General features: G+C 41.2%; 1 long non-coding RNA gene across 1 annotated transcript; it reads left to right on the top strand.

The window, feature by feature from the left end:
- The first annotated feature begins 315 nt into the window (after nucleotides 1-315).
- LOC111091038 lies at nucleotides 316-11258 on the top strand. Its single transcript, XR_005373855.1, has 3 exons — nucleotides 316-376; nucleotides 10106-10220; nucleotides 10737-11258. It is a non-coding gene; the product is annotated as an uncharacterized LOC111091038 (long non-coding RNA).
- Nucleotides 11259-12067: the final 809 nt, after the last annotated feature.

Raw genomic sequence — 12067 nt, 5'->3', positions numbered from 1 at the left:
TGTGTTCATGCATGAACACAAAATACCTTTCCATTTTGTGTCTTCTTCAGTTTCTCTCATTAATATCTTGTGGTTTTCAATATACAGGTTTTTCACCTCCTTGGGTTAAATTTGTTCCTGGGCATTTTGTTCTTTTTGATGCCATTGTAAATGGGATTGTTTTCTTAATTTCTTTTTCTGATAATTCATAATCAGTGTATAGAAATACAACAGAATCCGAGCAAGATGGCGGAAGAGCAGGGTCCCCAGGTCACCTGTCTCCACCAAACTACCTAGAAAACCTTCAAATTATCCTGAAAATCTATGAATTCGGCCTGAGATTTAAAGAGAGACCAGCTGGAATGCTACAGTGAGAAGAGTTCGCGCTTCTACCAAGGTAGGAAGACGGGGAAAAAGAAATAAAGAAACAAAGGCCTCCAAGGGGGAGGGGCCCCGCGAGGAGCCGGGCTGAGGCCGGGGCGAGTGTCCCCAGGACAGGAGAGCCCCGTCCCGGAGGAGCAGGAGCTGCACCGACCTTCCCGGGGGAAAGGGGCTCGCGGGGAGGTGGAGCAGGACCCGGGAGGGCGAGGATGCCCTCGGGCTCCCGGGGACACTAACAGACACCTGCGCCCCGGGAGAGTGCGCCGAGCTCCCTAAGGGCTGCAGCGCGGGCGGCGGGACCCGGCGGGACCCGGAGCAGCTCGGGGGGCTCGGGCAGAGGAAGAGGCTCCGTGCGGAGGGGGCTGCGCGGTTCCAGGAGCAGCTCGGGGGGCTCGGGGGCGGCTCCGCGGAGGGGGCTGCACGGCCCCGGGAGCAGCTCGGAGGGGCTCGGGCAGAGGAAGAGGCTCCGTGCGGAGGGGGCTGCGCGGTTCCAGGAGCAGCTCGGAGGGGCTCGGGCGGCGGCTCCGCGGAGGGGGCTGCGGGGCGGGAGCGCGAATCCACCAGCGCAGGCTCCGGAGCACAGGGCGCCGGGACACAGCCCAGGATCCCGCCTCCCCCGGGACAGGCAGAGGCCGGGAGGGCCCAGGACAGCGAGGACGCTCCTGCCCCAGCTGAGCACATCAGCGGCCCCGGCCCGAGCCTCCAGGCCCTGCAGACGGAGAGCTCCGGAGCTACTGCGGGGGCTGAATCCAGGGCTCCAGAGCTGGCCCCGCCACTAGGGCTGTTCCTCCTGGGGCCTCACGGGGTAAACAACCCCCACTGAGCCCTGCACCAGGCAGGGGCACAGCAGCTCCCCCAACTGCTAACACCTGAAAATCAGCACAACAGGCCCCTCCCCCAGAAGACCAGCTAGACGGACAAGTTCCAGGGGAAGCCAAGGGACTTAACACAGAATCAGAAGATACTCCCCGGTGGTTCTTTTTTTGTTTGTTTTTGTTTTTGTTTTTGTTTTGTTTTGCTTTTTGATTTGTTTCCTTCCCCCACCCCCTTTTTTTCTCCTTTTTCTTTCTCTTTTTCTTCTTCTTTTTTTTTTTTTTTCGTTTTTTTTTCTTTTTCTTCCCTTTTTTTTTCTCTTTCTCTTTTCTTTCCTTCTTTCTCTCCTCTCTTTTTCTCTTTTTCCCAATACAACTTGCTTTTGGCCACTCTGCACTGAGCAAAATGACTAGAAGGAAAACCTCACCTCAAAAGAAAGAATCAGAAACAGTCCTCTCTCCCACAGAGTTACAAAATCTGGATTACAATTCAATGTCAGAAAGCCAATTCAGAAGCACTATTATACAGCTACTGGTGGCTCTAGAAAAAAAGTATAAAGGACTCAAGAGACTTCATGACTGCAGAATTTAGAGCTAATCAGGCAGAAATTAAAAATCAATTGAATGAGATGCAATCCAAACTAGAAGTCCTAACGACGAGGGTTAACGAGGTGGAAGAACGAGTGAGTGACCTAGAAGACAAGTTGATAGCAAAGAGGGAAACTGAGGAAAAAAGAGACAAACAATTAAAAGACCATGAAGATAGATTAAGGGAAATAAACAACAGCCTGAGGAAGAAAAACCTACGTTTAATTGGGGTTCCCGAGGGCGCGGAAAGGGACAGAGGGCCAGAATATGTATTTGAACAAATTCTAGCTGAAAACTTTCCTAATCTGGGAAGGGAAACAGGCATTCAAATCCAGGAAATAGAGAGATCCCCCCCTAAAATCAATAAAAACCGTTCAACACCTCGACATTTAATAGTGAAGCTTGCAAATTCCAAAGATAAAGAGAAGATCCTTAAAGCAGCAAGAGACAAGAAATCCCTGACTTTTATGGGGAGGAGTATTAGGGTAACAGCAGACCTCTCCACAGAGACCTGGCAGGCCAGAAAGGGCTGGCAGGATATATTCAGGGTCCTAAATGAGAAGAACATGCAACCAAGAATACTTTATCCAGCAAGGCTCTCATTCAAAATGGAAGGAGAGATAAAGAGCTTCCAAGACAGGCAGCAACTAAAAGAATATGTGACCTCCAAACCAGCTCTGCAAGAAATTTTAAGGGGGCCTCTTAAAATTCCCCTTTAAGAAGAAGTTCAGTGGAACAGTCCACAAAAACAAAGACTGAATAGATATCATGATGACACTAAACTCATATCTCTCAATAGTAACTCTGAATGTGAACGGGCTTAATGACCCCATCAAAAGGCGCAGGGTTTCAGACTGGATAAAAAAGCAGGACCCATCTATTTGCTGTCTACAAGAGACTCATTTTAGTCAGAAGGACACCTACAGCCTGAAAATAAAAGGTTGGAGAACCATTTACCATTCGAATGGTCCTCAAAAGAAAGCAGGGGTAGCCATCCTTATATCAGATAAACTAAAATTTACCCCAAAGACTGTAGTGAGAGATGAAGAGGGACACTATATCATACTTAAAGGATCTATTCAACAAGAGGACTTAACAATCCTCAATATATATGCTCCGAATGTGGGAGCTGCCAAATATATCAATCAATTATTAACCAAAGTGAAGAAATACTTAGATAATAATACACTTATACTTGGTGACTTCAATCTAGCTCTTTCTATACTCGATAGGTCTTCTAAGCAAAACATCTCCAAAGAAACGAGAGCTTTAAATGATACACTGGACCAGATGGATTTCACAGATATCTATAGAAATACAACAGATTTTTGTGTATTGATTTTGTATCATGAAACTGTACTGAATTTATTTATTGGTTCTAATAATTTTTTGATGGAGTCTTTAGGGTTTTCCTCCTATATTATGTCACCTGAAAATAATGACGACTTTACTTCTTCCTTTCTATTTGGAACCATTTTATTTATTTTTCTTGTCTAATTGCTCTGGCTAGGACTTCCAATAATACTTTCAGATATGACCCCTAAAGAATAGGCAACAAAATTAAAAATTAGAAAATGGGACTATATCAAACTAAAAATACTCTACACAGCAAAACAAACCATCAAAAAAGTGAAAAGACAGCCTACAAAATGGGAAAAATATTTGCAAACCATATATCTGATAAGGGGTTTATATCCAACATATACAAAGAATTTATACAACTCAATAGGAAAAAAACAACCCAATTTAAAAATGGGCAAAGGACCTGCATAGACATTTCTTCAGTTAAGATATATGAAAGGCCAACAGGTACATGAACAGATGATCTATCACTAGTCTTTAGGGAAATTCAAATTAAAACAATGAAATATCACTGCATGCCTTTTAGAATAACCATCATCAGAATGATGAGACAATAATTGTTGGCATGTGTATAGAGAAAAGGGATCCCTTGTGCGGTGTTGGTGGGGAAGTAAATAAGTATGGCCCCTATGGAAAACTCTATACAGGATCCTCAAAAAAAAAAAAAAAAACTGTCATATGATCTAGGATTCTACTTCTGAAAATATATCCAAAGGAAACAAAAAAAAACTAACTCAAAAAGATATCTGCATCCCCATATCCCCATATTCATAGTAATATTATTTACAATAGCTGAGATATGGAAACAACTTAAGTGCCTATCGATGGATGAATGGATAGAGATATATATACAATGGAATATTACTTAGCCACAAAAAAGAGGAAATTCCACAATTTGCAACAACATGGATGGACCTTAAGGGCATTATGCTAAGTGAAATAAGTCAGACAGTGAAAGACAAACACTGTATGTTCTCACTTATATGTGAAATCTAAAAAGAAAACAAATTCATAAAAAAGAGATCAGACATATGGTTACCAGAGGAGGAGAATTGGGAAGGGGGAATGGGAGGAAGGTGCTTGAAAGGCACCAACTTCCAGTTATACAATAAATACGGACTAGGGATGTAATGTATAACAAGAGGGCATAGCTAACACTGATGTATGATACATAAGAAAATTATTAAGAGAGTAAATTCTAAGACTTCTCATCACAAAAATATTTTTTCTTTTTCTTTTTTTCTTTCTTTTCTTTTTTTGTATCTATATGAGAAGATGGATGCTAGCTGAACCTGTTGTGGTAATCATTTCACAATATATGTAAATCAAGCCATTGTGCTGTATGCCTTAAACATATACAGTTATGTGTATCAATTATCTGTCCATAAAACCAGAAAAAAATGCTCAAGATTCAGGAGACAAAAAAATCTAAGGAAATCTGAATAAAGCATGGACTTCAGATAATATTTAAAAAAAATAAAAGAAAACCAAACAAAAAACAATTCCATCTATCTATCTATCTATCTATCTATCTATATCACACTTAATATTCTGATGGGTTGTATATGATTTATTCATTACTTCACTTATCCATTCTTTAACAACAACTTATTTACTGTACATAATGAGTTCTATTCAAGGAGGTGAGTGGATGGTAGTAAATAAGACAAACAAGTCTCTGTTCTTATGGAGACTATTTCCTAGTGGTGTTGGGGAAAATTGATGATAATGCTATTAAGAAAACTATGCAGAAAGATATTATGGACAGTGAGTGGGCTTATTTGGATGACTAAAGAGGAAAGCCTTCAAGCTAAGAGTTGGAGATTAAAATTGCCACATGATTTCCAAGGACAAACATCCCAGACTGAGAAAATCCAAGAACAAGGGCTCTGAGGCAAACATTAATTAGCTTAGCGTGTTGACAGACAAAGGCTAAAGCATGGGAGCAAGAAAGAGAGTGGTAGGAGGTAAGATTGGAGAACTACATAGAAACAAAACAAAGAGTTTTTGTTTCTGATCTATGTGCATGGGAAGCCACTGGAAGATTTTAAGTAGAAAAGTGACCATTATCTTATTTATGTTTTTAAAAGGATCGCTTTCAGAAGAATGGACTGCAGGAAGCAAGAGAAAAGCAGGGGACAAGTTAGGAGAATATTTCAGATTACAGCTTGCAGCAAGCTTTTAAGGGATGATGCATTTTGATTTCCTTTAATATGTATGTAAGCACCATGGCTGAGGTAAATGGGAAAATGGAGGAAAACTATAGAAAGGACAGAGATGAGCGAAGAAATTGAGAAAGATCTGAATCTGTGAATGGGCATAGTATAACTAGCAGAGATAGGAGACCTTAAATAGGACCTCTGTGACCCAGCCCATCTTATTATAGAAAAGTAAGTAAAAGTGACAGAAAATAAGGTGGTGCTCGAAACCAATGAGAACATTTTAAAATATTGTAGGAGTCAACATGAAGGGGAAACCACTGACAATGTTCTAGACTGTGCTTTCATCAAAACTAATACCAACTGGAATGGATATTAGCTGAAGAAGAAGGATCTCTGAAGTTTATACTGATATTGATTTAAAAAAAATTTAGAAAGTCTAGGTGGAGGAGGAGTTCTTCTTTGCCAAAAAATGCCAGCCAAAAAAGTGCAAAATCACAATGGAAGTTGAAAATTTACATTTTTACAATTTTACAATCACTAGAGTAATAACTGATGCACCAAGTGCCCATACATAAGTGCCAAACTTACTGGGTAAAAGATTGTGTGAGAAAAAATATTCACATGGTCACAAGATTTCACCCCAGTATTAGTTATTATTTTGAAAAAGAAATGTTGTTTTTATCATAGAGAAATCTGGTAGAAATTACCTTAGCCAAATGATCAAATTCAACATTACCCATAATGACACAAACGGACCCTGTTTGCCCATGATGTGATTCACTGAGAAGGCCCCGTATGTGGTATTCCTTTCCAAAACGTTTTACCTGCATCGAATCTTGAAAAAGCAATCAAATTAATCTAAACTAAGGGACAATCTGCAACAATTACCATCCTGGACTAAAAAAAAAAAAAATGTAATTAAAAAAAAAGGATAAGAAACTGCTCTGGATGAGGAACTAAAGAAGTATAACGGCTAACTACAATGAGTTACCCTTTTTTGGATCCTGGATTTAAAAAATAAGTAAATAAAACTATAAAAGATACTATTCAAATAATTATAGACATTTGATAATGGGTCACATATAAGAGAATAGCTTCATATACAAACTACCTGTACCTCCTAAGGGCTGATAGACTATGCTGTTTGCAAATGGCTCGGAAAGAGAGACATAGAAGCAAAGAATAAAAATGAGTGAGTCCACATAAAGAATATATAGTTGCTCACTGTCTTCATCTTGCAAATTTTCTATGCATTTGAAATCTTTCCAAATAGGAGAGGTAATGAAAAGTAGACAAGGCAATGCCCTGTGTGCTGAAGTGGATATTTATTTCTTTTATTTACTTAATAATTATTCTCCAGAAGTGGAGAATGGCTCTCTCCATCCACTTGCTGTGCATGGTGAAGGCAACGTGGTGTGGTGTTCAAGGAACAGGCTCTGGAGCCCAAATTCCTGGGTTCCTATTGCAACATTTTTATGTAGTAACTGTGTGGCTTTGGACACATTAGTTAACTTCCTTGTGCCTCAGTTTCGTAACTATAAAGTGGGGATTAAAAACAGCACCAACCACATAGAGTTTTTGTGAGTATTAAAGCATGTGGCAAGTAGCAAGCAGTCAAGAAATGAGCGCTGTTAGTATTTCTTTCCAATGGTCTCTTAAGGCAAGACTGAATATCCTCAAAAGATACCAATGAGAGAACACATCTTTTAAAATCTCATAAAATCTCATAACTGTGGATATCACCAATAATAAAAATTAGCATCTGGGAATATTTTTATCATTTTTTCTTCCCCGATGATCTCAGAACTTCAGTTTAGTGTTTTATGCTTTTTTAATGAATAATTCTAATAATATCTGCCTTGTAGGGTTGTTGCTATGATTAGAAGTTCAAGAATATTCATAATGATTATTCTGAGTAAGCAAAAACAAGTTAAATTATGCTTGATATTCTCTATTAAAGATAACAGGGAAATATTTTAGAAATATTTTCACTTAAAATAACTTAAATTTTAGTATTCAAATTCAATTATGCTTTTAAAAACATTTCCTTCAAGATTTTGCTTTCTCCTAATCCCACAATGGGGAATTGAAATAAAACCCAGGGATGAGCTAATGTGTAGACCTAACAAAATTTATTCTTTCCCTTCCCCAACCTGACTCTGAGACCCAGAGGGCTATATTCTTGCTGTAAAGGTAAACTCAAAGTAAATCTGTTCTTGACCCCCAAAGAATTGCAAGAGAAATCAATTATTTCAAATGTGGCCCTGAAAAAGGGGTGGCGGGGGGGAGGGCGGTGAATGATGCTAAGAATTTGGATACGAAACTCAGTTCTCATTTGGTTTTATATCTGAAATCACATATGTGTAGTGCAAAAATATCAAGCTAAGAATTCAATGTAGTGTAACCCCTTACTGGTAATACCCCTGGTTCCTGAAAAAGGCAAGTGGAAATACACTCTGCAGAAACTCAACTTCCAGCCAAGCCAATGAGAATCCTCACAAGCAAAGTTATAAGGAAAATGAACAGTCCACAATCAAAAATAACAAAATAAATTTTTTAAAAAGGCACCAAGAATGAAAACCAGGGCAATGATATGGCCCACAAAGTAGTCCTATAATAAATTCAGATTGTGGGGTCATCTCTAATGGGTTTGTAATGTGTCGACTTCACTAGGCTGCAGTGCTTTCCCTGCCAACATGTAGCATAACACCCAGGGCTCATCCCATCAAGTGCCCCCCTCAGTGCCCGTCACCCAGTCACCCCCACCCCCCGCCCACCTCCCCTTCCACCACCCATAGTTCGTTTCCCAGAGTGAGGAGTCTCTCATGTTCTGTCTCCCTCCCTGATATTTCCCACTCATTTTTTCTCCCTTCCCTTTTATTCTCTTTCACTATTTTTTATATTCCCCAAATGAATGAGACCATATCATGTTTGTCCTTCTCTGATTGACTTATTTCACTCAGCATAATACCCTTCAGGTCCATCCACGTCAAGGCAAATAGTGGGTATTTGTCGTTTCTAACGGCTGAGGAATATTACATTGTGTACAGAGACCACAGCTTCTCTATCCATCATCTGTTGATGGACACCGAGGTTCCTTCCACAGTGTGGCTATTGTGGACATTGCTGCTGTGAACATCGGGGTGCAGGTGTCCCGGAGTTTCCCTGCATCTGTATCTTTGGGGTAAATCTCCAGCAGTGCAACTGCTGGGTCGTAGGGCAGGTCTATTTTTACCTCTTTGAGGAACCTCCACACAGTTTCCCAGAGTGGCTGCCCCAGGTCACATTCCCACCAACAGTGCAAGATACATCACAATACAAGCATCCATCCAAACACTGGAAAGAACTTAAATACACAAGCTAACCTTGCATCTAAAGGACTGGAGAAAGAATAGCAAACAAAACCTACACCAAGCAGAAGAAGAGAGTTAATAAAGATTCGAGCAGAACTCAATGAAATTGAGAGCAGAAGAACTGTGGAACAGATCAACAAAACCAGGAGTTGGTTCTTTGAAAGAATTAATAAGAGAGATAAACCATTAGCCAGCCTTATTAAAAAGAAGAGAGAAAAGACTCAAATTAATAAAATCATGAACGAGAAAGGAGAGATCACCACCAACACTAAGGAAATACAAACGATTTTAAAAACATATTATGAGCAGCTATACGCCAATAAATTAGGCAATCTAGAAGAAATGGACGCATTTCTGGAAAGCCACAAATTACCAAAACTGGAACAGGAAGAAATAGAAAACCTGAACAGGCCAATAGCCAGCGAGGAAACCGAAGCAGTCATCAAACACCTCCCGAGACACACAAGTCCAGGGCCAGCTGGCTTCCCAGGGGAGTTCTATCCAACGTTTAAAGAAGAAACCATACCTATCCTACTAAAGCTGTTTGGAAAGATAGAAAGAGATGGAGTACTTCCAAACTCGTTCTATGAGGCCAGCATCACCTTAATTCCAAAACCAGACAAAGACCCCACCAAAAAGGAGGATTATAGACCAACATCCCTGAGGAACACAGAAGCAAACATTCTCACCAAGATACTAGCCAACAGGATCCAACAGTACATTAAGAAGATTCTTCACCAGGAGAATTCTCTTTCCTGAATGTTTCTGGTAGCCCTACGAGGGAAGTCCTTGGGGTTTGGGAAGCAGGAGGCAAACAGCAGCCGGACTGCAGGGCGTGTGCAATGTTGCTTTGCTGCCTCCCCTCTCGATGGGAAGCATTAGCTGGACCCCAATTCCTCTGCCTTCCCTTCCACCCTTTCCCGACTCCTGGGAAAACCATGTGTACACAGTTCAGTGACTCCCCAGCAAGCAGGGAACCCAACATGGGGCTCAATCCCAGGTCCCTATCGCCTCTGTAAAATGCCCTTGTCCCCAGCAGCAGAGACAACAGGAATGGAAACACCTCTCAGTCCCCTCCTGGGATTGCAGCTCCCACGGGTGGCTCAGACTGCTCCTGATCCTCCGCCGCTGCCCTGTGCCCTGGAACTTGACTCAGAAGCAAAGCCCTGAAGTAAGTCTCAGAGCCATGCAGAGACTGTTTAGCCAACTCTCCAATTGTAAAAAAAAAAAAAAAAAAAAATTAAAAATGTGCGGGTGTGTTTGTTGTCCATATTTCCTAGTGGAGGCTTCACATCGCTGTTTGACACTACATTATGAGACACAGATTATAAAACGATTGTGTTCAGTATATTTAGACAAGCATGAGGGTGTTGTGCTTGTGCTTTGGATGTAAAAAGCTGCTCCTGTTCTAACGGGAAACAGAAAATCAGAAAATTAATAAAATTATAACTTTTCTTAAACTCATCAGAGAGGCGAGGTCACAAGATAACCAAGTTAACTGAATTCCAAAGAGTGACAATCCCCTCTGCAGAGAAGCAGAAGTGTTTTGCCTTTGAGAGAGCATGTGCGGAACTATCATAAAGGTAAGCAAGAAGAAATTAGATAAGATTAACAAATCCTGGTTTTAAAGGATTTTATTTATTTATTTGAGAGAGAGCCCACAAGCTTGGGGAGGGGCAGAGGAAAAGGGAGAAGCAGACGCCCCAGCAAGCAGGGAACCCAACATGGGGCTCAATCCCAGGACCCTGGGATCATGACCTGAGCTGAAGTCAGATGCTTAACTGACTGAGCCCCCCAGGTGCCCCAAATTCTTTTTTTTTTAAGATTTATTTATTTACTTTAGAAAGAGGGAGAGATGGTGTGTGAGAACGGGGAGAGGGGCAGAGGAAGAGGAGGAGAAGCAGACTCCCTGAGGAGCAGGGAGCCTGAAATGGGGCTTAATCCTGGACCCTGGGATCATGACCTGAGCCAGTGTAGACACTTAAGTGACTGAGGCACCCCAGATTAACACAGTTTTGAAGGCTAGCGTATCAACTGAGAATAACTGGGAGCCCCAGACAGAAAAAAATATACACTCACTTGCAAGATGCTTCCTGCAGGTTTCCTCTCGGTGTTCCCAGGAAAGATGAGGCATAGGGCAGAAGAGTCAAGAGAGTCCCTACTCATGGAACAAGTGTGCGATCTACCGGACTGGTGGTAGAGGAAAATGTGGGAAACGCTGCCTGCTTCCCCAGACTCCTCTTTCATATGAAGCAAAAGTCCTATACCACTTGGGTAGACGAAGCAAACCCTTGTGCAAAGATCCACTTCTGGAAGGAAAAGGGAGAAACAACAGCTTGCTCTTGAGAACAACACAGTGAGACCTCTTGGGCTCCGATTCTGATAAAAGTCAGAGGTCTGCTGCCACTGCAGGGAGAGCAAGAAAATATGAGCACTACTGGATTAATAAATAGAAGAAGAAAGATAACACTTGGCAAAAAATATGTACGTGGGTGTCATTAAAGAAGAAACTTGGGATCCCTGGGTGGCTCAGCGGTTTGGCGCCTGCCTTTGGCCCAGGGCACGATCCTGGAGTGTCGGATCGAGTCCCACGTCAGGCTCCCGGAATGGAGCCTGCTTCTCCCTCCTCCTTTGTCTCTCTCTCTCTCTCTCTCTCTCTCTATGTCTATCATAAATAAATAAATAAATAAATAAATCTTAAAAATAAAAAAAAAAACAGGAGAAAAGAGTTATTAAAAAAAAAAGAAGAAACTCAAACGGCAAACATATTAAAAATACTCAACTTTATCAATAATTAGGAAAATGCAAATGAAAACTGTAAGACACCATTCCATACGCTTCAGGTTTACATAATTTCAAAACTCTGGCAAAACCAAATGCAGAAGAAGAAGTGAATCATTAAGAATTCCCATGCACTTTGGGGGATAGAAATTGGTAGGACTGCTTTGAAAACCAATTTTTCATCACTGGTAATTGTAAACTTTGCATACACTGCGGTGTCATCAATTTTGCTCCAACATACATGCCCTGAGTCAATTCATGCAGAGCACCTGGGGACAAGGAATAAAGGGGAAAGGAGAAAGAATGAGTGGGTAATATCAGGGAGGGAGACAGAATATGAGAGACTCCTAACTCTGGGAAACGAACTAGGGGTGGTGGAAGGGGAGGTGGTGGGGACATGGGGGTGACTGGGTGACGGGCACTGAGGGGGGCACTTGACGGGATGAGCACTGGGTGTTATTCTGTATGTTGACAAATTGAACACCAATAAAAAATACATATATTAAAATAAATATAAATAAAATAATAAAAATAAAATAAATTTAAAAAAAAGCAGGATTGTTCACAATAGCTCCAAACTCAAAAGAACCCAAAATCCTATCAACAGCAGAATGGATAAATACAATGCGGACAGTGACCAGTAATGAAA

Source organism: Canis lupus, chromosome 19, assembly GCF_011100685.1.
Source record: "Canis lupus familiaris isolate Mischka breed German Shepherd chromosome 19, alternate assembly UU_Cfam_GSD_1.0, whole genome shotgun sequence".
Lineage (NCBI taxonomy): Eukaryota > Metazoa > Chordata > Mammalia > Carnivora > Canidae > Canis > Canis lupus.
The sequence above is the reverse complement of the archived record's forward strand: the minus strand, read 5'-3'. Positions and strand labels throughout refer to the sequence as shown.